Genomic DNA, 26111 nt, shown 5'->3' with positions numbered 1-26111 from the left:
CAAGGCCTTTTAAAAAAAATAGAACAGAGGCTGAGAGAATAAAAACCCAAGGTCTATCTGCTGGATTTTTTTCAATAGTCTGAGGAAACTCACAGCTGTTGCAGTCTTTTGTGGGAGAGTACTACTGGTGCACCTAAAGCAGTGGTTCTCAACCTATTTACCATTGTGGCCTGAGGATGTCACATGGGCCACAGCTGTGTGCTGATTGGGCCACAAGCAGCCCATAGGTTGTGGGTTGAGAGCCACTGACCTAAAGAGACTTCCCCTTTTTCCTTGTCTGTGAATTAATAAAAAATACTATTAAATTAATATCAAACATTGATATTATAAAATGTACCAGGTACAGTTGTAAAATGGCAAACTTGATGGAATCTAATATTGTAATTCAAATGTGTGAAAGGGAAGTTAACTATAAACAATACAGCACTGGGAAAAAATTTATAAACTTTAGTGACAGGATTTACATCATAGGCAATCCAGTTAGGAAAGAAAGAAGTTGCATTCATATTGATTTCTTTTAGTCTAAGCAATAAAGTGAAGAAGTCAGGCTAAGATTTGCAATCAAGCATTCATATGGTATAAGTTAGTGAAATACACCTGAGCTGAAAGAGGTTGTAAATAAAAGGAACTGAAATCAAATAGTGTGTTTATAAGGACACTTGACCACAGAGTGAAATAATTGGAAATGTAACTCTTTGATTAATAATGCACAGACTCAGCTCAGTGAGATATACTAAGGTCCATTGTTAAATCAAGGAGAACAGAAATAGAAGAGTTAGATAGCTGTTCTGCCTTGCTGGAGAACAATAGTTCTTGAAGTGACTTTGCAGATTGTTAAAACAAATTTCAAGAGCATCAAAGAATATGGAAGAACTTTGTATAAATTATATGAACTTTAAAGTGGACATTTCAGCACCGAGCAGAGTATTGATAGAGAAACTGCGATTTGAGCCAGCATAAATGCAAAATTGGCAAAGGGATGCATGACAAAGGGACGTGTAGAAAGCAACTAGCAGAGGTAAGTTTCTGACCCGTGCAAACCAGCTAGTGTTTAAAGTATGTCCCATGATGGTTGTACCAGCAGTTATCACACAACTTGTCTTACACAAGCTGATGTGGCAGGATGTGTTACACAAAGAGAATGAAAAATTCTAGTCCCAGTTGCAAGAACTCAAGATTTTAAATCAAGATAGGATTGTTTTCTAAAAGATCTGTTTTTGCAAATATTTTGGGGAAGTTCTATGGCTTGTGCTCTACAGGAGGTCAGACAAGATGATCACAATGGTCCCTTCTGGCCTTGGAATCTATGAACTCAAAAGCTGCTGTTTCATTCTCTGATTGGATGGTGAAAGAGGACCGCTATCATTTTGGCTGGACATTTCAAATCTTTGGAAGAAGTATGGGTCGCTGTCTGACTGAGGAACCAAATTGGACAAGCCAACAGAAATAGAATAAAATGGCCTATCTCCTTCAGCACAGTAATTCCTGAAAGCCAAAGACACCTGGGAGGCAGAAGATTGAGATCCTGGGCTGACCATCTGTGAGTCCTCTGGTAATAGCAAGTGTCTATTTCTTTCTGTTTTCCAGAAACTTGGATTGCCTGCTAGGAAACAGGGGCGGCAAGTTATATGGGTCGGTGGTGCCCAGGCTTCAGCAAATTCAGGGCCTGGGGGGCCCGGCTCCACCAATGTTCAGGGCTGGGTCTCTCCCCTGGCCTTGTCTGCCACTCCCGCATGCCTGCCCCGAATGTCCCAGCCTGCCCTAGGCAGAGGGCAGCTGCCTCCTGCAGCTCCGAGCTGCACTCCCTCACCAGCCACTGCCGCAGCCAACTACAAGGGAGGGGTGCTGGGGGCTGAAGCAGCTGCTGCGCCTGCAGAGGGAGGCACATGGCAGCCCTTCCCATCTCCCCGGCACGCGACTCCAAGTTGACTCTGAGTGGGGGAGGGACCTTATCCTGGCTGAACCTCCTGAGCAGCAGCTTCAGGGGGTTGGCTGAGTGTCATGCCATGGGGGCTGGGGAGAGGGGCTCCTCCCCTCGAGCTCGCTGCTGCCGGTGAGGAGAGGGATGGGAGGAGTCCTCCTCTCTGGCCCCAGCCCCGGAGCAGCCTGCCTGCTGCACCACAAACTCCACATTCCTGACCCAGCCCCATGCCCCGCAACCCAACCCTCTGTCTCAGCCCAGAGCCTGCACCCAGCACCCAAACTCCATCCCAGAGCCTGAACCCCAGACCCCCTCCCAGAGGCCTTAGGCAGGTGTGTATTTGGGGGGGAGGGACTTGGACCCTTTCTGGGCACCACCAAAAATCATACAAACCTGATGGGGAAAGTGTGTCCGTCCTTCACTCTACCTGTGTTTGCAGTGCAATTCCTGCTATGAAAAATAGCTGAGCTGTAAGCTTATGACTGAGCTGATACGTAACACACAAATTTGCTCTTGGCTGACCACCCAAATCAGTCAATTCGCCACTTCCTGAAACTGAATACCTAATTAGTAAGGAAGTGTACACACTTGTATATGTGCTCTAAATATTGTCAGAGTTGCTGTTTGTGTCTCTATTTTGGAACAGATTCTGGTCAAAATCGTTGTACAGTAGCTTTAAAACTGACCAAGTTACTGTGGTTAACTAAGATTGTAGAACTGTACAATAGTTAATGGTTTCATACTGCCTTTCAAGTTCTACAGCCAGAAAATGAGACCAAGTGTCAAGCTTTTTCTACGGCACTCTGTCTATACAGTCTGTCATAAATGTAGGCATTTATTTTAGGTAGTTAGGAGTGTTAGATCCTGGGGCTAACATTATTCATTGGGGAATAGGTTAAAAGCGTTGACAGCTATAGATCTATTGCGACAGAAACCTTGTAAAACTGGCATGTAAGTAACTGACCAAATTGTTTTATGATCTGGCTTTGAATTTTTTTTTCCCCCTGTGTTATCAACACCATAGCTGATAAACAATTGGCACTAGTGAGGCCCTGTTCTGAGGAATTCTAAAAAAAAAATCTAAACAAATTCACCTTCCTGAGATAGTAACAAAGTATAAGTGTTATTTTCTATTGCAGCTGTGTAATTTGAGTCAAAACCTAAATGGGTTATATTGACCACTTTTCTAATTTATGTAACTAAACCTGCAGCAATACCATTTTTGCTTTCTTGTATCCTATGCTATTGGTGGCTACTGTAAGGGTATTCAATCAATTCTAAAAAAACAGTTTCAGCTCGAGTCCTTTCTCTTTAGTTAAGCAATCAAAATTAAAAGAACCCCAAGAAAAGTAGTATGGGTAATCAGTTAAACAGTTGCTTAATGAAGGCATGTTTTATATCTGAAGTGTACCCGGACAGCTACCCAATGTGCATCTTTGTTACTCTAGTCTTTTTTCCATGCACTTAAATGAATTTACAGTCTCTGTGAATCCTTAAAATGTTTCATGTACACTGAACTATACTTACATACACTAGGGTCTGAATAAGTATACAAAAAAGGACAATTCATCATAAACAGTAACAAGCTTTTAAATTTCAATTTATATTTCATAAACAAGCAGACAAGAAACAGAGAATTTGTTCATTCTTTATCCATAAATATTAAACACCAGAAAATCTTCTCATATTTCAGTAATAAAAGAAAAAATATTTTTAACAAACTGGGTAAAGAGACATGAGTTACCATTCATTACTAGACTGCAAAACAGATATTATAATAAACATCAGAGTAGTCCTACTGGAATTCTGCCACTACTTTAATTAACAAACATATCATATGTTTTGGTCATTTATGCCTGCTCTGGAAATCAGAAAAAATGGGTTTCTCATCTGGTTCCATAACCAATGGTGCTGCTGTGTAATGATTCGTATTTAACACAAACAGCAGGTAGCTGCAGTCTATTACTGTAAATCAAATTTTTTCAGCTTGCACACTTCTTACTGGTTTGCCCATGATGTGTGTGCATCTAGAAAATTATATTTTTACACATTTCAAATACAAAGAACCAACTAAGGACCAGATCCTGTAAACACAGCTGCTTAACTTTATACAGGTGAGTAGTCTAATTGAGTTCAATTGGAGTACTCACATGTATAAAGTTAAGCACCTGTGTTACTATATTGGGGCAATAAATTCTTAAGTATGTTCTTAAAGTGCCTGACTCATGTTTATTATGACTTTATTACTAAGCTTGTAATCCTTTCTACATCATCATGGCTGTGGGGAGAGGCTACTCAAAATCTATAACACTAGTATGTTTAAGTATGTGTGCACTATTGCTGTTATGTAATGTGAAATGTGAAGAAATAGCATTTGACTAATTAAATACAAAAAGATGTTAAGGTAATAAGGCTGCACAATTAAAATCAGAAGAAGTCTAGACTTGCAAAGTACGGTCCTGATCCTGCAAAGAACTCCATGCAGACAGACTCCTACATCCACATGGAGCCCCACTGAAGCCAATAGGAAGGATTTTCCAGTGGTGACCAGACTATACTCGTAGTGAAGCCAAGGATAGTTTTACCATATGGGGTGCTTAAGTGTAATATATACCAGACTTCACAGGACTGCCTATGGAATGTCCAATAGCCCAGAAACCCACATTGTTCTCAGTGCTATGTTACACTCTTCCAACATATTCCTTCCACTCCGGTCATCCCCGCCCCCGAGCCCCACATTGTGAGACCTCTTCAATCAGCCCTACTCAGCTTCTGTAACAGGGGTATTCCCTCCTGGCTTCTTGCAGTTCCTTTGTCGCCCCTGTGAACAGCCAAAGTAGTGTTTGGAGGCCAGAGCAGGGGGAAATTGCAGCCACGGTATGCTTGAGTCTAGAACTTGATTTAGACCAACAACAAAAAAAAAGTAAAAAGTCATAAATCATATTTAAGGATTCATCCGTAACTCACTCTTCATCAGAGTTCTCTCTGGTGTTACTTTTCCAGACTTTTCCCATCCCCACTTGTTACATCTTGGATTGACCTCATCTTCCTGCTTATCAGAGCCAACTCATAGATAGAGCTCCTTTAAAAAAAAAAAAAAAAAAAAAAAGAAACCAAACTTTAACAATGGCTACTTATTTATTATTTGTAGAAACTATTCATCTACTATTTCTATCAACCAGAGATTCCTTTTGAGACTTTAATTATCTATTTTGGTATCTTTATACAGCATCTTGGCTCAAGTAATCAGTTAGTTTCCTGGAGCGTTATTCTCAATCTAGGACATATTTTAGTTTAAAAAAAAACAAAACCTAGATTTTTGTCCTCCTTTCCATGGATTGTTTTAGAATGTTGGCTCTCCAAAACTGTATCTGTTGTTGCTAAGGGCTCAATTCTCAATTGTCTTCAATGGGACTATCTATTTCCTTAAAGTTAAGCACATGCATAAGTGCTTTGCTGGATTAGGGCTTGATGCTCAGCTGCTTGGGAGTGTATTTGGATACCTATTACTCACATTGCATAGCACTGTTGATTTTGATGATACTACTCTCCAATTAAAGTAACACTGAATGTGAGGAAGGGTAACAGACTCTGGCCCATGGTAAATATGTCAACTTATTAATTTTGGAATAATGAAATAGATTTGTACATGTTAATATTTTGTAAAGAAGCACCGAACTGAATATTCCACTAAATACAATTAAATAGAAAAGAATGTAGAAAATGGCAATCCAAACCACTCATTCAGTAATATCTCAATAAGCAAACTATAAAATACTTCACAGATCATATGTTACTCCACAAAAATTATCTGTTTGGAGAAAATTGTTACTGGTGATGTAATGTTCTCTGAGAACTGTGGCTTAATATGATATAGGATTGTCACATTTCTTAACAATATGGAAGTCTGTATTCTTGGTCTTAGAGTAATTGTGAAGAAATAAAAATCCAAGGTTGGCTGTGCTTAGAAACATGGAACATGAAGGAGTTCTGGGGGGGGGGGGGGAAATAAGGAAGAATTAAAAGCCCTGGATTTAGCATTACATGGCAGGAACGTATTACTTAGGGATTGAAAAATTGAGGCAGCGATATCACAAAGTGGCTAAAGTGGATATGGAATTTTGATTTAATTCCCTATATTATGACCTTGTAGATAATATAATACAGATATAGATCTATGGGTTCGATTATTAGAAAAAATAAAGCGTGTAAAAGTGTCTCAACAAGCAATGTAATACAAGCAGTATGAAAAGTACTGTTATTGTCCTAACTAATTAAGGACTTCTTTAAGTCTTTGCCTGTGTAGATCCCACTATGAAGCACATGCACCTCATGCATATGAGACTGGAATCTTTTGATCAATATTATCTGCTGGGGCTGCACCTGCACCCTGTGTATCCCCAGGCTTCCCTGCAGGACATAAAAGGTAGAGCAGCCCCAACCACCTCTCAGTTCTCTCTCATTGCTCTTCATTTATGTTCCTGGAAAGAATCCTTGCTCCAAGTCAATGTACTGGAACTTTGGGCAGTTTGACTAGCCTGCAGGGCCTTTCTGCAGCTCCTGGAAGGATCCACAGTACAGATCCTGGCAGACAACACTTCCATAACTGTGTGAGCAAAACTGGGACTTTGAAAAATTAGGCCTTAAAAGAGTAAGATGGGGACTTTAAAAATGAGAGAGGAAGCCCCCCGCGATATAATTAAAAAGGAATACAGTACACCATTAACATCTAAATTACCTTTTTGTTTGCACACACATTGATTATTGTTTCATATTTAATGTTATTCATACTACAAACTAAGGCCCTGAGCCAGCAAATATGCACATAAGCAACTTTAAACATGAGTAGTTCCATTACATGTATATGCTAATAGAACAGCATACCACCATTAGAGATGGGCCAGACTTGGAGAGATCAGTTCCACAGCAGAACTATCCCAAAATTCAGGGATTTTTTAAATCCAGTCTTTTCGTTTGACCTGATATAGAAGTATTAGGCGGTTGTGACGTTTGCATTAGCTCTTTGCCTGCATCTAATCTTTGCTTACAGCTTGATGAGGATTCAGAACCAGGGATTGAGTACCAGTCCATTTGTACTCATTTTTGAAAATGGCTAGAAAATCAAAGCACAGCTCACTGATTGGTGTAAAATTGTATGGTTATAGAGACATATAATGATATGACACATGATTGCAGTGTAGCTGCTTTCACAAATAAGTATGGGAACATGAAAACAGCCACAAAACAGACAGTACTAATACAATCTTTGAAGAAAAACCAGTTTCTTTGGACTTGCAAGTGTGTGCATGTCTGCATTACACATACTTCCTGGGCATACTGACTTGCCCAGGGCACAGTTACAATTACATCTAATGTGGTACTGATACTAAACACAAAGAAGGTTGGTTCCTTAGCAACAATGTCTCATAACTTGCTCACACGTCTCAACAGAGGTATTCAAATAATATCACTGGCGTAAGCAGATACCAAGCATGGTGATCTACAGATCTATTGCAATGGACATTAGTAGCAGTAACTTTATTTGTTCAGTTCAAGAAATAACACACACAAAAGTTATGGTGTAGATGATGGTTCAGATTCAGCTCAAGTTTACCCAAGCTACCAGAGTGAACCAAGGTGCATAGTCTCCCAAGCTACAAAGTCCACCAGGCAGAAGACAGTAGTGGTGCAAAGTGATTACAACCTCCTCTCTGCTTGGGTGCTCAGAAAAAGCCACCAGTACCCATAAAAGCTCACTCCTGACCGGGAAGCATGTGTGACTAGGATAAGGGTTGGCAGAGCCAGATGCCCTGATTCAGTGTTTTCCCCAGAGCAGCTCCCACAGATGGAAGTCGGTGTGGATGCCTTATTTTAAATTAAGGAAAACAAGAAAAGAACAAATGTATGATCGGAGAGAGGGAAAGAGAGGAGGTACGTAGGGGTGTGTGTGTGTGTCTCTCTCTCTCTTTCCTGAAGGGGCCCCGGCTTTCAAAAGTCTGGAAAAATGTGGACTCAGGCAGCATGTGTTTTCCCAGTTCTGCCATAGACATAATTAGGCAAATCACTTAATCCCTCTGTATCTCAATTCCTCAGGTGTAAAATGGGGAGTCCTCCCACTCCATCATGTCTATTTAGAGAGTGGTTCTTATAGGTATAACACCCAGCACACAGCTGGGGCCTCTAGGTGCTACTATAATATAAATAATAATACACAGATAAGAGTTATAATAGTTACTTACATCAAAATTTGGGCCATAGGAAGCCTGGCTGGTTACCAGTCAGAAGAAGGGATACCATCCACTGTGGAAAGAAATGCAAGACTTAAATAAATAGTTCCAGACCTGTGGAATAGTTAGGAATTTCCCAAACTTTAGATTTAAGTGGCATGTTCATAATCTTTATTTTCCTTTCCACAGGTTTGTTCAGATCTCAGGAAAGAAGATAGAAGCGCAGAATAAAAATCGATATTTTCTTTAACAAAGAAGTATGTAAGGAAAACATCGAGTAACTTTATTTTAAAAAAATCAGCCCTTAGCAGTTTTCTCCCCATTCCTTACCAAAACACATACCGTTATAAGATTTATCTAACTCTTACAATGATAAACCCCGCATCGCCTGGGCTTACTCTTTACTTTTGTAAGGAGGATCTGAATGAGCTCTCCCCTGGGGAACAGGACTTCAGGAGCTGACCTTGTTTGCATGGGCACACCCACCCTGCCTGGGTGCTCACCATGATGGGACTGCTTAGCCCAAATTATCACTTTTGGCTGGTGTTGGATCACAAGTCATTTTGTTATTGGGGCAATGGTACTAAAGGGTTGTGTATCCTTGTTGTGTGAATCATGGGCAGCAGAACTGTGCTTCGCATACCTTGATTGAGGGATTCGCCCTCAACTAATCTGCACTTGCTAGGCAGGAGACATGGGTGCCAAAGTCCAATGGAGTTGAGAGAAGGTGGGGACAGGTATGTGTACTTGGTGCTGTGAGCCCTGCCTAAGAGTCCTAGACACCATTTGACCCTTTCTCTCTCCACTGTGTAATAAGAGAGCTGGTTAAGATTCAATTGAGAGTCTTGTTGGACACTAACAGAGCTGAAATCACTGGTAACTAGGCCTTTGAGGCCTGCTTTGGGAGAGTGTCTTTGATGCAAGAGACTGCCCATCCTGCACTAGCAGTGAGGCTCCCCCACTAACTGCTGAAATCACTGAGAGCTGTATGAAGTGGTGGGACCTCAAGGCATCCCAGAAGGTGCAGAGTGGAGGTGAGCAGCCGGCAGGGCGTTCAATGGAGTAGAGTGGCGAGCAGCCGGCAGAGCGGAGTGGTGAGTGGCCGTCAGGATAACTGATGCTCGAGCGAGTGCCTGGACAGCAGAGCATGCCAGGTGCCCCGCCCACCAGGGTGGGAGGCGAGCTCACGCAGATGCACCTCTGAACTCTGGGTCTTCAATGGCCAAGGACAACTGTGAATGGGTTGTGATGGAGCGAACTTTTGGTTGCTGGATTTAAGAACCTGAGGCAAAAGGACACAGTCCAACATACTCTGGGGTGGGTCTTTTGCTCATGGTTTTATGTTTATGAATCCTGCTTGCGGCATTTTCCCAAATTAATCCTGGATTACTTCCCTCCTTTTATTAAAAGTTTATTTTCTACACTCAAACTCTATGCTTGCAAGAGGGGAAGTACTGCCTCTTGGAGGTGCCTGGGTTAGCTGGTTTTGTTGTATTGCTGAAAAGGAACCCCATGACTCTTGTTGCTGCTGGATCCAACTGGCAGAAGGGTTACACATTGTACTGTCACTCTTCTCATATTTGGCTGGTTTTCATCTGTTTACAGCAAGTAGATGTCTGTCAGACAGTGGAAATTGATCTTCATCCAAAGTCACTTTATTATAAAGTTCCAGGGGTCCTTTGAGTATAGACAAATCAACCCAGGTGTCATTGCAAGCACCCAGTCTCCGAGTAGTTTGATTGGTGGAGTGTCCCCTGCATCTGTTAGCAATATTTTCCCATTTCATGAGCTTGATTCATCACTGTGTTACTCTGAGTTTTATATCAGTGTAATTCTAGTAACTGCAGTGGAATTGCACTTTGGTGAAGCAACTCCCTTGGCTCTGGCCTAAAAAAAAATTATTAGACATTGATTAAGTTCAGGCTTTTCTTTCCCTTGGCAATTTTCAATCAAAGCTCAGCTCAAGCGTCAAGTTTTCAACAGTTCTTTTCCTTAAACTCCGGTTAAAATGCCAGTTTATACAAAGTTGCAATCCCCTATTTAAATTAAATGGCTAAAAGCATCATAATATCTCCTCTGGATTCAAGTTATTTAAACAAATATAAACTTAGTATCAGGAAGGGACAGTCTCTTTTACACTAGCTCAATGTTATTAAAATTCATCTTGCAGAGCAGATGAAATGTATAGGCTTCAAGAATGTAAAATAACTCCTCTTTGAAAGTGCCTCTTAAGTAGTTAGATGGAGTTTTAGCAGCTTGATCACTGTTTGCTATCAGCAGCTTGAGAGAGGGAGGAAGTCTCAGTCTTCTGTTTCTGGTACAGATCCTGCTCTCCCATATGGATAATATGCTATGCTGTGGCAGCTGTTTTCAGTTGGCTCCCCAAAAATACCTCCCCTCTTTTGCTTCAGCTCTAGTAACGACAATATTCTATGGCTTCCTGGGAGCTCAGCTTCTGTGCAGCTTCTTGGTAGAAGAAAGAGAGGAAAAGAAAATAGATAGGAAACCCTCTGATAGCATTATTGAATCCTCAATGGCAAAAAAAATGGCTACTGAGCACAGAATAGAGTACCTCTGTAAAGATAATTTGTCACATCGTATCAGGGAAGAGATTTTAAAAAAATAAATGCATTGTGATGGCATACACTGGAGTGCAGATATAAAAGTACTCTGTGATATGCCTTCCTTTATAACAAAAACAGAGGGAGAACTTTTACAGTTGTATTACCATAGTGTAGAATACTGCCCAAGAGGTGGAGTTCCAGAGTTACATATTCTGAGCAAACTTAAAACTAGAAATGAGTGTGCAATGAAATACTGAATACCAATCTAGGTAACAGGAAAATGAGCAGATTTGAGTAGAACAGAATATTTTTATTTGCCTGTTTTTCACTGTTTCATCTGGGTTAGCAGTCCAGGTAGTTTCTCCTTCTCTCCCAACCCCCTATCCCCACCTCCCAGTCTCGAATGTTACTAAATTTCCAGACAAACAAGTGTTAAATTGGATTGATAGAATTCACGTTTACTACAATAATAATTGCAAACTGATTAAGGGATAGATATTGAAAGCAAATTGCAGGCAAGTAATTTTGGCTGACTAATAGATGTATCAGATGTATAGCTGCATTATTTTCAAGGTATGTACTATGACTGAAATCCTTATTTTTGGTTCTGAAGAAGCAACAGCAGACAAATTTACCTTCCATCTTAAGCCACAAAAAGGGTTATGCTTTATCCTGTCAAGTGCAGTTTTGGTCATAGTGATCCATGCATTTTTTATCTCCAGGCTTAATTGTATAAATGCACCATCCTAGGATTGAAGCTATCAACCCTTACGAAACTCCACTTGGTGCAGAATGCAGCAGGTTTTTGCTGACAGTTATGGATCAAGAAGAGCACATCATTCTGGTGTTCTGATCACATCCCTAGCTGCCCATTGCATGAAGTATAAAATCTTGTTGTGTTAATCTGTACCGCTCTATTGGCTGTGTCCAGACTATATCAGAAACTCTCTCCCTCCATGATCTCAAGAATAGGGTGACCAGACAACAAATTGTGAAAAATCAGGATGGGTGTGTGTGTGTGGGGGGGGGGGGGGGGTAATAGGCGCCTATAGAAAAAAATGCCCCAAATATCAGGACTGTCCCTATAAAATAGGGACATCTGGTCACCCTACTCAAGACAATGGAACTTTCAGTGATGGGGGTGAGACAGAGTCTTCTTCTTAGAGTAAGGAATGGTTTTCTACTTCACAGCTTTCAAGACAAACTGCAATGACTCTTTGTCACATTCTTCCCATAATAATAACAATATGATGAAGCTGAGATTCAGAAGAGCAGTTCTGGTAAAATATGTGACAAATTACATATCCATGAATTTGTAGAATATACAGGTCCCTGATTATGGTAAAGTTTGAAGTTGTTTAGATATCACTGAGATTTGTTTGGTAGCTAGCTACCAGAATACTGGACTGAAATGTAATAAAGGGTACTGTCTCTTTTTTTCCTCCCTTTTTCATTAAATGTAAGTTAAGAGAAGGTTCATCCTTCCATTTCCTGGCTTTTATTGTTCACAGCCTTAACATTAATTCATGGACCAAAAATATCTATAATAAAGTCTAAAAGCATGGCCTTTGCTAGTTGTGTAGTCCAATTAACATCTAGCTGTTCGTTTTTTTGTTCTTTCAATGAGGTCTTAACAGAGTTAGCCATGTAAGTCTGACTGAATCCATCTCCTTTCAGGTTAAAAGTAACTAATATCACATCAAGGAACTGATTAACATCCCCAGTGAAATAAAATTGGAGAATTCAGCTGTTGAATAGAATTACTGTAATATACTGACGTCTAAGACTATCTCCTTCAATCAATTTACAGCTGAACAGATCCTCCGACACTGTAGGTGAGTTTCTTTGAGCAACTGGACATTTATTTTATCCTGCTTTAAAGAGCTAATTTTAACAAAGCAAACATTTATGCTTCACTGGCCTATTAAGCTTTATTACGTTGCAGTTGAGTAACTTTTAGACATACAGTACTGCAGGACACTGTAGAGTTCCATTCAATGAACTCCGAGAGCACATGTCTTGAAAACTTGAATATAAATTCAAATGCAGCACTAATGGCTCCATTATGTCACTCATAACCAGGAAAAGGCATATCAGCATTATATTGCTTGAAATAGATTTTAGATATTTCACCTTTGGGGTTCTGCAGGAATGGTTGAGAGAATTTAGCAGCTGTGAAATAAATATACAAGTATCTAGGGGCAGATCATTTTCTCCGTGTATAAGGGACATGCATATTTGTACTTACAGAGAAGTTGCTGTAATTTTTCATAGGTTGTGCTAATTTTATCAGTAGTTTCAGAGACAGTGATAAAGCGTATGGCTATGAATGCATTCATTGATGCATTACAAAGTCCTTAGACATTATCATTTTCAAGTAATTTTTGTATGACTATCCGGATGTACAGGATTCATTGTATCCGTTAAAGATTCTCTTAAAGTACTGCTCTCTCCTTGGCCTTCACTTTACAAAAAAAAAGTGAGGGTCAGGCCCAGCAATTGTCCAATATTGGCATAGTTTTAACGTTTTTTTTTTAATTTAATGTACCAGGAAGCCCCATCCCCAAATCAATAAGACCTACACTACTAGAGAACATAAGAACGGCTATACTGGGTCAGACTAAAGGTCCATCTAGCCCAGTATCCTGTCTTCTGACAGTGGCTAATGCCAGGTGCCCCAGAGAGAATGAACAGAACAGGTAATCATCAAGTGATCCATCCCCTGTCGCCCATTCCCAGCTTCTGGCAAACAGAGGCTAGGGACACCATCCCTGCCCATCCTGGGTAATAGTTGATGGACCAATCCTCCATTAATTTATCTAGTTCTTTTTTGAACCCTGTTATAGTCTTGGCCTTCATAACATCCTCTGGCAAGGAGTTCACAGGTTGACTGTGCATCGTATGAAAAAATACTTACTTTTGTTTGTTTTAAACCTGCTGCCTATTAATTTCATTTGGTGGCCCTAGTTCTTGTGTTATGTGAAGGGCCAAGTAACACTTCCCTATTCACTTTCTCCACACCAGTCATGATTTTATAGACCTCTAGTTTTATAGACCTTAGTAGTCTCTTTTCCAAGCTAAAAAGTCCCACTCTTATTAATCTCTCCTCATATGGCAGCCATTCCATACTCTAATAATTTTTGTTGCCCTTTTCTGAACCTTTTCCAAGTCCAATATATCTTATTTGAGATGTGGTGACCACGTCTGCATGCAGTATTCAAGATATGGACGTACCATGGATTTATATAGAAGCAATATTATATTTTCAGTCTTATTATCTATCCCTTTCTTAATGATTCCCAACATTCTGTTTGCTTTTTTTGACTGCTGCTGCACATTGAGTGGATGTTTTCAGAGAACTATCCACAATGACTCCAATATCTCTTTCTTGAGAGGTAACAGTTAATTTAGACCCCATCATTGCATATGTATAGTTGAGATTATGTTTTCCAATGTGCATTACTTTGCATTTATCAACATTGAATTTCATCTGCCATTTTGTTGCGCAGTCACTTAGTTTTGAGAGATCCTTTTGTAGCTCTTTGCAGTTTACCTGGGACTTAAATATCTTGAGTAGTTTTGTATCATCTGCAAATGTTGCCACCTCACTGTTTACCCCTTTTTTCAGATCATTTATGAATATGTTAAATAGGACTGGGCCCAGTACAGAGCACTGGGGGACACCACTACTTACCTCTCTCCATTCTGAAAACCAACCATTTATTCCTACCCTTTGTTTCCAATCTTTTTGACCTTGTCAAAGGCTTTTTGAAAATCTAAATACACTATATCCACTGCAAAAAGTGATCTGTCTCTTTTTACAGATCCAGACTAACACGGCTACCCCACTGATACTATATCCACTGCATCCTCCTTGTTCACATGCTTGTTGACCCCCTCAAAGAATTCTAGTAGATTGGTGAGGCATGATTTCCCTTCACAAAAATCATGTTGACTATTCCCCAACAAATGATATTCATCTATGTGTCTGTCAATTTTGTTCTTTACTATAGTTTCAACCAGTTTGCCCGGTACTGAAATCAGGCTTACTGGCCTGTAATTACTAGGATCACCTCTAAAGCCCTTTTTAAAAATTGGCATCTCATTAGCTATCCTCCAGTCATTTGGTACAGAAGCTGATTTAAATGATAGGTTATAGATGACAGTTACTAGTCCTGCAATTTCACATTTGAGTTCCTTCAGAACTCTTGGGTGAATACCATCTGGTCCTGGTGACTTATTACTGTTTAGTTTATCAATTTGTTCCAAAACCTCCTCTAATGACACCTATCTGGGACAGTTCCCCAGATTTGTCACCTAAAAAGAATGGCTCAGGTTTGGGAATCTCCCTCACATCCTCAACTGTGAAGACCAATGCAAAGAATTTGTTTAGTTTCTCTGCAATGGCCTTTTCGTCCTTGAGTGCTCCTTTAGCATATCGATTGTCCAATGGCCCCACTGGTTGTTTAGCGGGCTTCCTGCTTCTGATGCACTTAAATTTTTTTTTGCTATTACTTTTTGAGTCTTTGGGTAGCTGTTCTTCAAATTCTTTTTTGGCCTTGCTAATTATATTTTTACACTTCATTTGCCAGAGTTTATGCTCCTTTCTATTTTCCTCATTAGGATGTAACTTCCACTTTTTTTAAAGGATGCCTTTTTGCCTCTCACTACTTCTTTCACTTTGTTGTTTAGCCACGGTGGCTCTTTTTGGGTTCTTTTGCTATGTTTTTTAATTTGTGGTATACATTTAAATTGAGCCTTTATTATGGTGTCTTTAAAAAGTTTCCCTGCAGCTTGCAGGGATTTTACTTTTGGTGCTGCACCTTTTAATTTCTGCCTAACTAACCTCCTCATTTTTGTGTAGTTTCCCTTTCCGAAATTAAATGCTACAGTGTTGGGCCACTGTGGTGTTTTCCCCGCCACAGGGATGTTAAATTTAATTACATTATGGTCACTATTACCAAGTGGTCCAGCTATATTCACCTCTTGGACCTTATCCTGTGCTCCACTTAGGACTAAATCAAGAATTGCCTCTCCTCTTGTGGGTTCCAGGACTAGCTGCTCCAAGAAGCAGTCATTTAGGGTATCAAGAAAGTTTATCTCTGCATTCCTTCCTAAGGTGATATGTACCCAGTCTATATGGGAATAGTTGAAATTCCCCATTATTATTGATTTTTATTTTATTTTAATAGCCTCTCTAATCTTCCTGAGCATTTCACAGTCACTATCATCATCGTGGTTAGGTGGTCTGTAATATATCCCTAGTGCTATATTCTTCTTATTCAAGAATGGAATTACTATCCATAAAGATTCTATGATACAATTGGATTCATTTAAGATTTTTACTTCATTTGATTCTACGCTTTCTTTCACATATAGTGCCACTCCCCCACCAGCACAACCTGTTCTATCCTTCCAATATATTTTGTACCCTGGTATTGCTGTATCCCATTAATTATCCTCATTCCACCAAGTTTCTGTGATGCCTATTATATCAATATCCTCATTTAATATGAGGCACTCTAGTTCACCCAACTTATTATTTAGACTTCTAGCATTGATGTATAAGCACTTGTCACTTTTTAGCTGTCTGCCATTACATGATGTAATTGAATGGGACTTTTTTTCTTTTGACTGTTTCTCATCAGATCCTACCTATATTTTATCATCTTCCATCCTCTCCTCCTTATTAGGACACAGGGAATCTCCATTTATAAATCCTCCCCTAAGGGATGTCCGAACCACGTGCTCCTCTGCACCTGTCAGCTTTCTCCCATCCCTTAGTTTAAAACCTGCTCTACGACCTTTTTAATTTTAAGTTCCAGCAATCTGGTTCCATTTTGGTTTAGGTGGTTTAGCCCATCCTTCCAGTATAGGCTCCCCCTTTCCCAAAAGTTTCCCCAGTTCCTAATAAATGTAAACCCCTCCTCCCTACACCATCGTCTCATCCACGTATTGAGTCCCTGCAGTTCTGTCTATCTGACTGGCCCTGTGCGTGGAACTGGAAGCATTTCAGAGAATGCTACCATGGAGGTCCTGGACTTCAATCTCTTACCTAGCAGCCTAAATTTGGCCTCCAGGACCTCTCTCCAATCCTTCCCTATGGCATTGGTACCTACAGGAAGATCTGGATGACCTTGTAAACTGGAGTAATAGTAATAGGATGAAATTTAATAGTGAAAAGTCCAAGGTCACGCATTTAGGGATTAATAACAAGAATTTTTATTATAAGCATCAGTTGGAAGTAACAGAGAAAGAGAAGGACCTCGGAGTATTGGTTGATCACAGGATGACTATGAGCTGCCAATGTGATATGGCTGTGAAAAAAGCTAAAGTGGTCTTGGGATGCATCAGGTGAGGTATTTCCAGTAGAGATAAGGAGGTATTAGCACAGTTATACAAGGCACTGGTGAGACCTCATCTGGAATACTGTGTGCAGTTCTGGTCTCCCATGTTTTGGAAGGATGAATTCAAACTGGAACAGTTACAGAGAAGGGCTCCTAGGATGATCTGAGGAATGGAAAACCTGTCTTACGAAATGAGACTCAAAGAGCTTGGCTTGTTTAGCCTAACCAAAAGAAGGCTGTGGGGAGATATGATTGCTCTCTATAAATATATCAGAGGAATAAATACCAGGGAGGGAGAGGAATTATTTAAACTCAGTACCAATATGGACACAAGAACAAATGGATAAAAACTGGCCATCAGGAAGTTTAGGCTTAAAATTAGACGAAGGTTTCTAACCATCAGAGGAGTGAAGTTCTGGAACAGCCTTCCAAGGGGAGCAGTGGGGTTAAAAGACATATCTGGCTTCAAAACTAAGCTTGATAAGTTTATGGAGGGGATGGTATGATAGGATAGTTTAATTTTGGCAATTAACTGATCTTTGACTATTAGTGGTAAATATGCCCGATGGGATGTTAGATGTGGTGGGATCTGAGTTACTACAGAGAATTCTTTCCTGGGTGTCTGGCTGGTGAGTCTTGCCCACATGCTCAGGGGTTCTCAAACTGCGGGTCAGGACCCCTTAGGAGATCGCTAGGTTTTTACATGGGGTGGTCGCGAGCTGTCAGCCTCCACCCCAAACCCTGCTTTGCATCCAGCATTTATAATGGTGTTAAATATATAAAAAAGTGTTTTTAATTTAGAAGGGTGATCGCACTTAGAGGCTTTCTATTTGAAAGGGTTCACCAGTACAAAAGTTTGAGAATCACTGGTTTAGCTGATCGCCATATTTGGGGTCAGGAAGGAATTTTCCTCCAGGGCAGATTGGCAGAGGCCCTGGGGGTTTTTCACCTTCCTCTGCAGAGTGGCACAGGTCACTTGCTGGAGGATTCTCTGCACCTTGAAGTCTTTAAACCATGATTTGAGGACTTCAGTAGCTCAGACATAGGTTAGGGGTTTGATACAGGAGTGGGTGGGTGAGATTCTGTGGCCTGTGTTGTGCAGGAGGTCAGACTAGACTATCATAATGGTCCCTTCTGACCTTAAAGTCTATTATTCTATGATTCTACGTGTACCACAACCACCGGCTCCTCCCCAGCACTATACATAAGCCTATCTAGATGTCTTGAGAGATCCGCAACCTTGACACTAGGCAAGGTTAGTCTTTAAGGTGCCACCATACTCCTTGTTGTTTTTGTAGATACAGACTAACATGGCTACCCCCTGATACTTGACACCAGGCAAGCAAGTCACCATGTGGTTCTCCTAGTCTTCGCACACCCAGCTACCTATGTTTCTAATGATTGAACCGCCCATTACTAATACCTGTCTCTTCCTAATAACTGGAGTTCCTTACCCTGGAGAGAGATCCTCAGTGCGAGAGGAAACCACAACATCACCTGGAAGGAGAATCCCAGCTATGGGATCATTTCCCTCTGCTCCAGTTGGATTTTCTCCTTCCCTAAAGCTTTCATCCTCCTCAACAGCACAGAGGCTCTTTTTTTCTACAGCTGGTTCCTTTGTTGTTGTTTTGTTTTTATCAGGGGTGTTTTAAGTTTAAAAAAGTTTAAGGAATGTTAAATGTATGTAGCCCCCCGCCTCACACTCCGCCTGTAAACTCCCTCGCAAAACTCTCCTGTTAGCCGCTCCTGTTTGCTAGCTAGAGCTTCTTCCTGGAAGCAGCAGGGCAAGGACAGGCAGATCAGTGTCTGCTACTGGGGGGAGAGAGAGTCTGATCAGGCTTCACTGCAGCTAGTGAGGGCTGAGGGGCAGGATTTGGCACCCCTAACCCTCAAATCCTGATACATTCATTTGGGGTGCCAAAATACCCCCAAAAATACTTTTAATGTGAGGGAACAGCCAATCACAGAGAAGCAGATGTGTCAGGGATTTCTTCCTTTCATAAACATGCCTGCAGGGCACTATCAAACCCTGCACAATAATACAGCTGTCAAGATTGAGGGGAATGGGAGAGAACTGGGGCAAGAGCATATGAGCAGCTAAATGGCTCTGTCTTGTTCAGATACCCCAGAGCGCCGGGGGGAAGGCGGCGAGCCCGCCGCGGCTCTGCTCTCCCCGGCGGCCAGAGCGCCGGGAGGAGGGCGGGGAGCCCGCCGCGGCTCCGCTCTCCCCGGCGGCCAGAGCGCTGGGGGGAGGGCGGCGAGCCCCGGCCGTGGCCCCGCTCTCCCCGGCGGCCGGAGCCGGAGCACCGCGCCACCCCCCTCCAGGTGCCGCCCCAAGCACAAGCTTGGTGGGCTGGTGCCTGGAGCCGGCCCTGCTTGTGATACCTTAGCCTGGCTGTCTTCTTAGGTCCTTTGCTAGGAGAGACCAAGAGCACTTTTCCCTTTCCTAATCTTTCTCTTGCTCCTTTAGTATTAAGAGTTACACCAGTTCCTGTTTTATCCCTATTCTCTCCTTCACCAGGAGAGAGAGATCTGTATATACCCTTCCACAGCCCCAGCATGCATTGCTGCAAGACCTAAAACTCTCTGGTATCCCTGGGAGCCACGATGCCTTGCTGTTAAAACAGGGTAAAGAGGCCAGTGCACTCTGTTACAGTGTGGAGGAGGAACATGGGATCAGGGCCAATAGTTGATTTGGATTCGTCAGAATGGTTAGTAAAGGGGAACCTCAACTTAATGTTTTAAGACAACAACACTCTAAAGAGGCACTGCAATGCCATGTACGGTATGAGCCCGTGTTTTGATGACAGGATTCAAAAATTACTTTTTCTACTTAGAAAAGTACCTAGAAATCCTCAATTCTGGAAATGATGGCTATAAAAAGAAAAAGCAGATGGGCTTTTATAAATATAAAGGAAAGAAGGTGTCTGTAGATCAGACCGTGGAAGACTCCTTTACATTCCTCAAAAAAGATCCTAGATGTTCTGCTTCTAAGTTTGCTTTTGGGAAATGTTTTCTTTTGTGAGCTCCAAAAGGCAATGACTATTACTTTGAACTCACCTTGTCTTCTTTGTATTCTTGGATTGAGTGGGTTCTTAATACTTTCACCTTCCATTCTTGAGCTCATGATTCACTTTAATTATCTGCTGGCAGTTGTAGCAAACTCTCACAGATTTCCATTGCACAGTGTACCTGCTTAAGCTCTGACACTGGAAAAAAAGATACTTGAGTGCAGTTACTTACAGTTTAGAGCCAGACTCTAATTTTCCCATTAGCCTGACTGGGTGTGGCGTGGAGCTGCACTATCTCAGCAGGGACTCAGCTGCTGCACTGGCTGGTGTGTGTGGGGATGCAGGTGTGGAAAAATGTCCCCATCTCTTCCCTGTCCCTCCTCATCCCTTTTGGGTGATGTGTGTAATCCACTGTTTTAGTGTGTGTTACATGTCCCGCTCTTGTGGTTTACATGAAAGAATAAAGCCCAGATCCACAAATGGATTTTGGCACCTAAATTCCAGATTTGGGCACTACTGCAATCCACAAAACCCTACTTGGCACCCTGTTGGTGTTTAAACTTGCTTTAGTGCCTAAATTTTTGCTGTAAAAATTCCCTAGGAGCTTAAATTCTTCACTCTAGGCATCTGGATGCCTAAGTATCGGTAGGATCCTCAAACCCAGGGCTGGCTTTAGGAAGTGCGGGGCCCAATTCGAACATTTTCGGCGGGGCCCCAGCAGGGATGACTAACAACAACAAAAAAAAAACCTGTAATAAAAGCCCTTTCATTTCTTCCATGTATTATTTACTTTCCATAACTATATAAATAATAAAATTATATATTATGTACATTGTGTCATATATGCTGTTGATCGGTTATTAATGAGCTCCGTTTCACATGTGCGGGTCCCCGCCACTCCCTGAGGGTGTGTGTGCACATATGTGGGTCCCAGCTGTTCCCTGCCCCCCTCATTGAAGCATGTGTGCAGGGTTACTGCCCTGGGAACTGCAGGGCACCAGTGGACATGGGGCTGGCTGGAGGCAGGGCAAGGGCTGACTGGAGGTAGGGTCTGGCTGCAGGGAGGGCAAGGGGTGTGGGGCTGGCTGGAGACAGGGTGTGTGGGCTGGGCTGGCTGGCTTTAGGCAGGGCCGCAGGGGGGTGTGGCAGGGGTTGGCAGGGCTGGAGACAGAGGACTGGCTGGCTTCAGGCAGGGGTGTGTGGCAGGGGTTGGCTGGAGACAGGGTGGGGGTGCGGGGCTGGTGCGGGCAGGACAGGGGTACAGGGCTGGTGCGGGCAGGACAGGGGGTGCAGAGCTAGTGTGGGCAGGGGGTGCAGGGCTGGAGATAGAGAGGGGGTGCAGCAGGGGCTGGCTGCGGGCAGGGCAGGGGGTGCGGGGCTGGTGCGGGCAGGGGGTGCAGCAGAGGCAGCTGGAGCCCCAGCCCTTTAAATAGCCCCGGAACCCCCCGCTATCCCAGGGCTCTGGGGGCTATTTAAAGGGCCCGGGGCTCCCCTGCTTCTACCACCCCACCCCTTTAAATAGCCGCGGGAGCCCTGGGGAAGCTATTTTTAAATAGCCCCCAGAGCCCCACAGCCCTACCCCAGGCTCCAGTAGTGGGGCTCTGGTGGCCCTTTAAATTGCCCCCTGGGGAAGCCAGGCCACCCGGTATGGCGCACCGGCTCTTGCTGGTACGCCATACCGGGGCTTGGGCGCGGGGCCCTCTTAGGGGCGGGGCCTGATTCAGGGGAATTGGTTGAATTGGCCTAAAGCTGGCCCTGCTCAAACCAGGTGAAGATAGGCATTACCCCACCTATCTCCATTTAAAATCAAGGAGGAGGAGGTGTGTCCTCCCCACTTATAACTTTTAATGCTAAGCATTGCAACATCTAAGCCCTTTTGTGGATCCAGGTTAACCCGCCTGCTACTGCTACTACCACCAGTAGCAGAGTTACTTGATTAGCTCAAGTGGTCGAGGTAGCTTTTATCACTGAAGGCCACGGGGTCAGTTCCCATGGATGGGCCAGACCATATTGGGGGATGGATGTCATTACATTTGTGTTTATGGGCACTGAGAGGGAGCTGTCTTTTTGTGTATAGAGAGAAGGACAGCAGTTGTGACTGGCTCCTGTGCGGGGCTTTCAAGAAGGGAAGGCTTCTTGTTCCCAAGGAGGGGCTAGGCAGATTTTGAACCATAGCCACCTTCCCCCCCACACATTTTTTTAACAGATTATTATGCAAGTCTGACATTTCAAACAAGTAGCTTTTAGCCAATATGTTTGGAATTTATAACAACAAGCTGGATAATTTTCATAATTATATTGTCATTTTGTGCTAATCTGTCTTTTCTATTATGTATTCTCCTCCCCACCTTCCCTGAATTAAAAGATGAAAATACCATTATGGGTTTCTTCCTTCACATTCTGAACTGATTTTGCAATCAGAATATAGGCTAGACAGTCTGACAAAAAAGGTAAAGGAAAGCTTGTACAAGTTACTAGTCCACAAGGAGGTGAAGCAGTCCAAAATAGTTTTACATAGGTTGCTTATCAGGTATCTGTAAAATATAAGTGGGGGATGGAGAGAGAGAGAAATCATATAATATACTTATTTTTCTAAGGGCCTAAATATTGTGCTGGGTTAATTAGTTTATAAACTAGTTTATATGATTAGTTAATATAGTTAGTGGTAGAGTCCTCAAGTAACCAACAAGCTGTACTAGTGTTTTATTCGGTTAGAAAGTGCATGCCAAATAATCTTCTCTATAATTTTAGAAAAAATAATAGGGAAACAGATGTGAATCTTAGCTATCCGCTTGGAATCAATTTATAATAAGGAAAAAATATTACAGTACCATAATTTAACCATCTTACTACGCTACAGTAATTAAGCACCCATTGGCCTGCTAACCCCAGGGTTGTGAGTTCAATCCTTGAGAGGGCCATTTAGGGAACTGGGGTAAAAAGTCTGTCTGGGGATTAGTCCTGCTTTGAGCAGGGGGTTGGACTAGATGACCTCCTCAGATCACTTCCAACCCTGATATTCCATATTGCAGCTTTTTCATATTCTCTATCACTTTCTGCCCCTCCATAAACCATGCTTAAAACCTGAGAAAGGACTTTAGTTTTATCTGAGTACTAGAACATACAAAGCTTGTTTTGGATATTAACTCTAAATTTCATTAAGTGTATTATTTCAGTTTCTGCACTGCAATGAAAGTGTGATCATTAACTACTTCCTTCAGGTTTGCAGCCCTAAACCTTCTCTTTCTGGAAATAACTTCTTTTCTCTTTTTAGTAGAGACTGTCTAATCCACATTTCTCCCTCTAACACCTCAGTGAGAGGATGTCCTATTTGATCACTAAGAGTCAAGGAGTTGAATCCTCTCTCAGATGTCCCACGTGTGTAAAGAATGGAGTAATGAAGAAGAACTGAAGGCTCACATGGGAAAACTAGGGAACTATATACACAGCTTCCTGGTAATTATTTCCAGACTCTGTGGGGACATATTGCTATATCAGCCACTAAAGGATGGACTGTGCTTGGCTGTTCCAGGAGTGTGTATGGGGAAGGTGCACAAAGCTTTGCCTCTTAGGGTATGTCTACACAACAAAGAAAAACCCGGGCTCCCACCCTGCAGGGTCCTGAGCCCAGAAGTCTACACAGCAATGAAACAGCCCCACAGCCAGAGCCCTGCTGGCTTGGCCAGCCTTGTGTTTTTCTTTGCTGTGTAGAGAAACTCTTAGTGCCTCTGCACGACAGGATAGCAGACAGCTACAAATTAAATCCCCACTCTCCTGCAAGTGTGGTGGTTTTTTGACCCTAGTGCACTGATCTGGGGCTGAAAACAGAAGCTTTGCAGTTAAGGCTGTGTGTTCAGGTTCCATAAACTTAAATATCTCAATACTCATCTCTGTTTTTCCTAGGCTTTTTTCTTTCTTTGGCCTCTAGGAGCTATTAAAGGGCTAAAGCAATAGGAGAGTTGGTCTCATATTATTCGTGCAATGTAGGAGGTGAAATACTGTTTAAGGGGGGCAAGTAGTGCTAATTGAGCTGTATAAATGACTATGTGGCATTTCAAAAGACTGTGAAAAATACAAATATGGCACCTGCACCCACTCCTCATCAAACCTGTGATATTTCCTAATACAGCAGAAGCAGAAGTGCATAAAATCTCCTGAGATTGTCTGTTCTCAGAATATTTCCAACTCAGTTTTATGGAACCAATGCTCAAATATTTCAGGTCATTTAAATAAGCTTTGGATAAGCAATTTTGATGCTAAATTCAGTCAAACTTCCAGCCTTTTGATGTTTGCCCATCTTTGATTATATCTGTAGTGATGATACAGAAAATATGGACCTTAGTAATAACAATGTTACATACATCCACACATTTGCCAGAATCTTTGGCAAAACTTAAGGCTAAATCTTAAAAACATGTCAAGCAGCAGATGCTGTTTCTGTGTTTCACACAGAAGAGCTGTAGGTTGAGTAACTACAACAGCTAACTAGCTAGACCTAACCACAAACTCTTGCTAAGTTGTGAAGTAACTTCCTCTTTTGCCTTTTTTCTTCCATGTTATATGCTTTATGCCTGTACATTTATAACAGAAATACAGTAGATCAAGCTATACTATTTGATACATTATCATAAGGTATAATGTTATACTTGCAGAATAAGGTACTACTCAGTATGATCGGGGTGACACAATCTGGCTCATGCTGCTTAGGGCTCCATGCTGTAACAGGCTTCTTGACAGATTGCATCCTGATCCCATTGATCCTCTTAGAAAATCACTTCAATCATAGGGCCACATTCCGGGATCAGAATCTGGCCTAGAGGCATTTTCATTTTGAACTGTAGAAAAAGATTCTATCAGATCCCTGACTAGAAAGTCATACATACAGTTTCAGAAATGTATCACATTATCAAAGAAATTGAGGGTTTATCAAAAAACAAACAAACAAAAACCCCTAAAGCTTTATTGACTTTCTTCCATGTAAAATGTCCAGATGTGAGAATAGAGTACTTCTATAACCAAGCCATACAATTCTACATGGGCTCTACATTTATAAAGTAACTCAGAAAACATCATCATCTGCAGAGAGCAGCTCCTTGAAACTGTCCAGTCACATCCAGCTATGCTCTCAGGAGAATTAGGCTAAGAGATTCCTTCTGTTCAGATTCTTTGGCAACATTTTTAATATTCACTTTAAATGCCTAAATTTCCAAATGAAGATTTATGAGAATAAATGGATCATGACTGAGGTAACATATTTCTTGAAGTCTTTAGATGGAAAATTTACAGCATAAATCAGTAACATTGCCAGTAAAGTTAGCCCTTGTTATTGAGCAAAGCCTTTCAGTTTTTTCTTGCTTCTGAACCCTCAAACCAGGGAGAAACAGCAAATATTATACCTTGTGATTCATACCTTTGGCTGCTTCAAATGTATCAATGTCAACACTGTGAGATCCTGGATCAAATCAGCTGCCCATAAGGCTGGCAATGAGACAAGCACATTTAAATCTCTCGCAGTGTACGGAACTAGGGAAATCTCTAAAGGTTTAGGCATGAATGAAGCCCTTTCTTTAACCAGGTGTCTGGGAACTAGAATGTTTCACAAAATTTACTGGCATAATCCCTAAAAACACTGCTGCAAATAGTCTCTCCACTGCCTCTAATTACTGTAACATGCTACTCCCCATATGTAAAGAAACAGTGATTCATTAGAACAGTGATATAGAAAAACAGATGACCTTGCAAATTATGAATGGGTTAGTCTTTTACTCTGAGTTTTGATCATGAATTATCTTCTCCTTCACACTCCTTTTTTTTCTCATTGGATACATAATTCTTATTACCGAGGCTTTGTCTACACTACCAGGGTAAGTTTACCTAAGTTACGTTACTTGTGAATAACGTAGCTGGACTCAACGTAATTTAGGTCGACTTACTGCGGTGTCTACACCGCACTGCATCGATGGGAGATGCTCTCCCATTGACTTACCTTACTCCTCTTGTTCTGGTGGAGTACCAGAGTCAACTGGAGAGCACTCTGCTCT

The 26111-nt window shown here is 41.8% G+C and overlaps 1 long non-coding RNA gene across 2 annotated transcripts in view; it reads left to right on the top strand.

Moving 5' to 3' along the window:
* LOC128838571 (uncharacterized) overlaps positions 1-26111 on the top strand; it is a 149580-nt gene that overhangs the window by 48222 nt on the left and 75247 nt on the right. For both annotated transcript variants that reach the window (XR_008445209.1, XR_008445208.1), the window contains exon 2: positions 12390-12547. This is a non-coding gene — a long non-coding RNA (uncharacterized LOC128838571). The remainder of the gene's footprint in view (positions 1-12389; positions 12548-26111) is intronic.

This window comes from Malaclemys terrapin, chromosome 5 (genome assembly GCF_027887155.1).
Source record: "Malaclemys terrapin pileata isolate rMalTer1 chromosome 5, rMalTer1.hap1, whole genome shotgun sequence".
In the NCBI taxonomy this organism is placed as follows: Eukaryota; Metazoa; Chordata; order Testudines; family Emydidae; genus Malaclemys; species Malaclemys terrapin.
The sequence above is the reverse complement of the archived record's forward strand: the minus strand, read 5'-3'. Positions and strand labels throughout refer to the sequence as shown.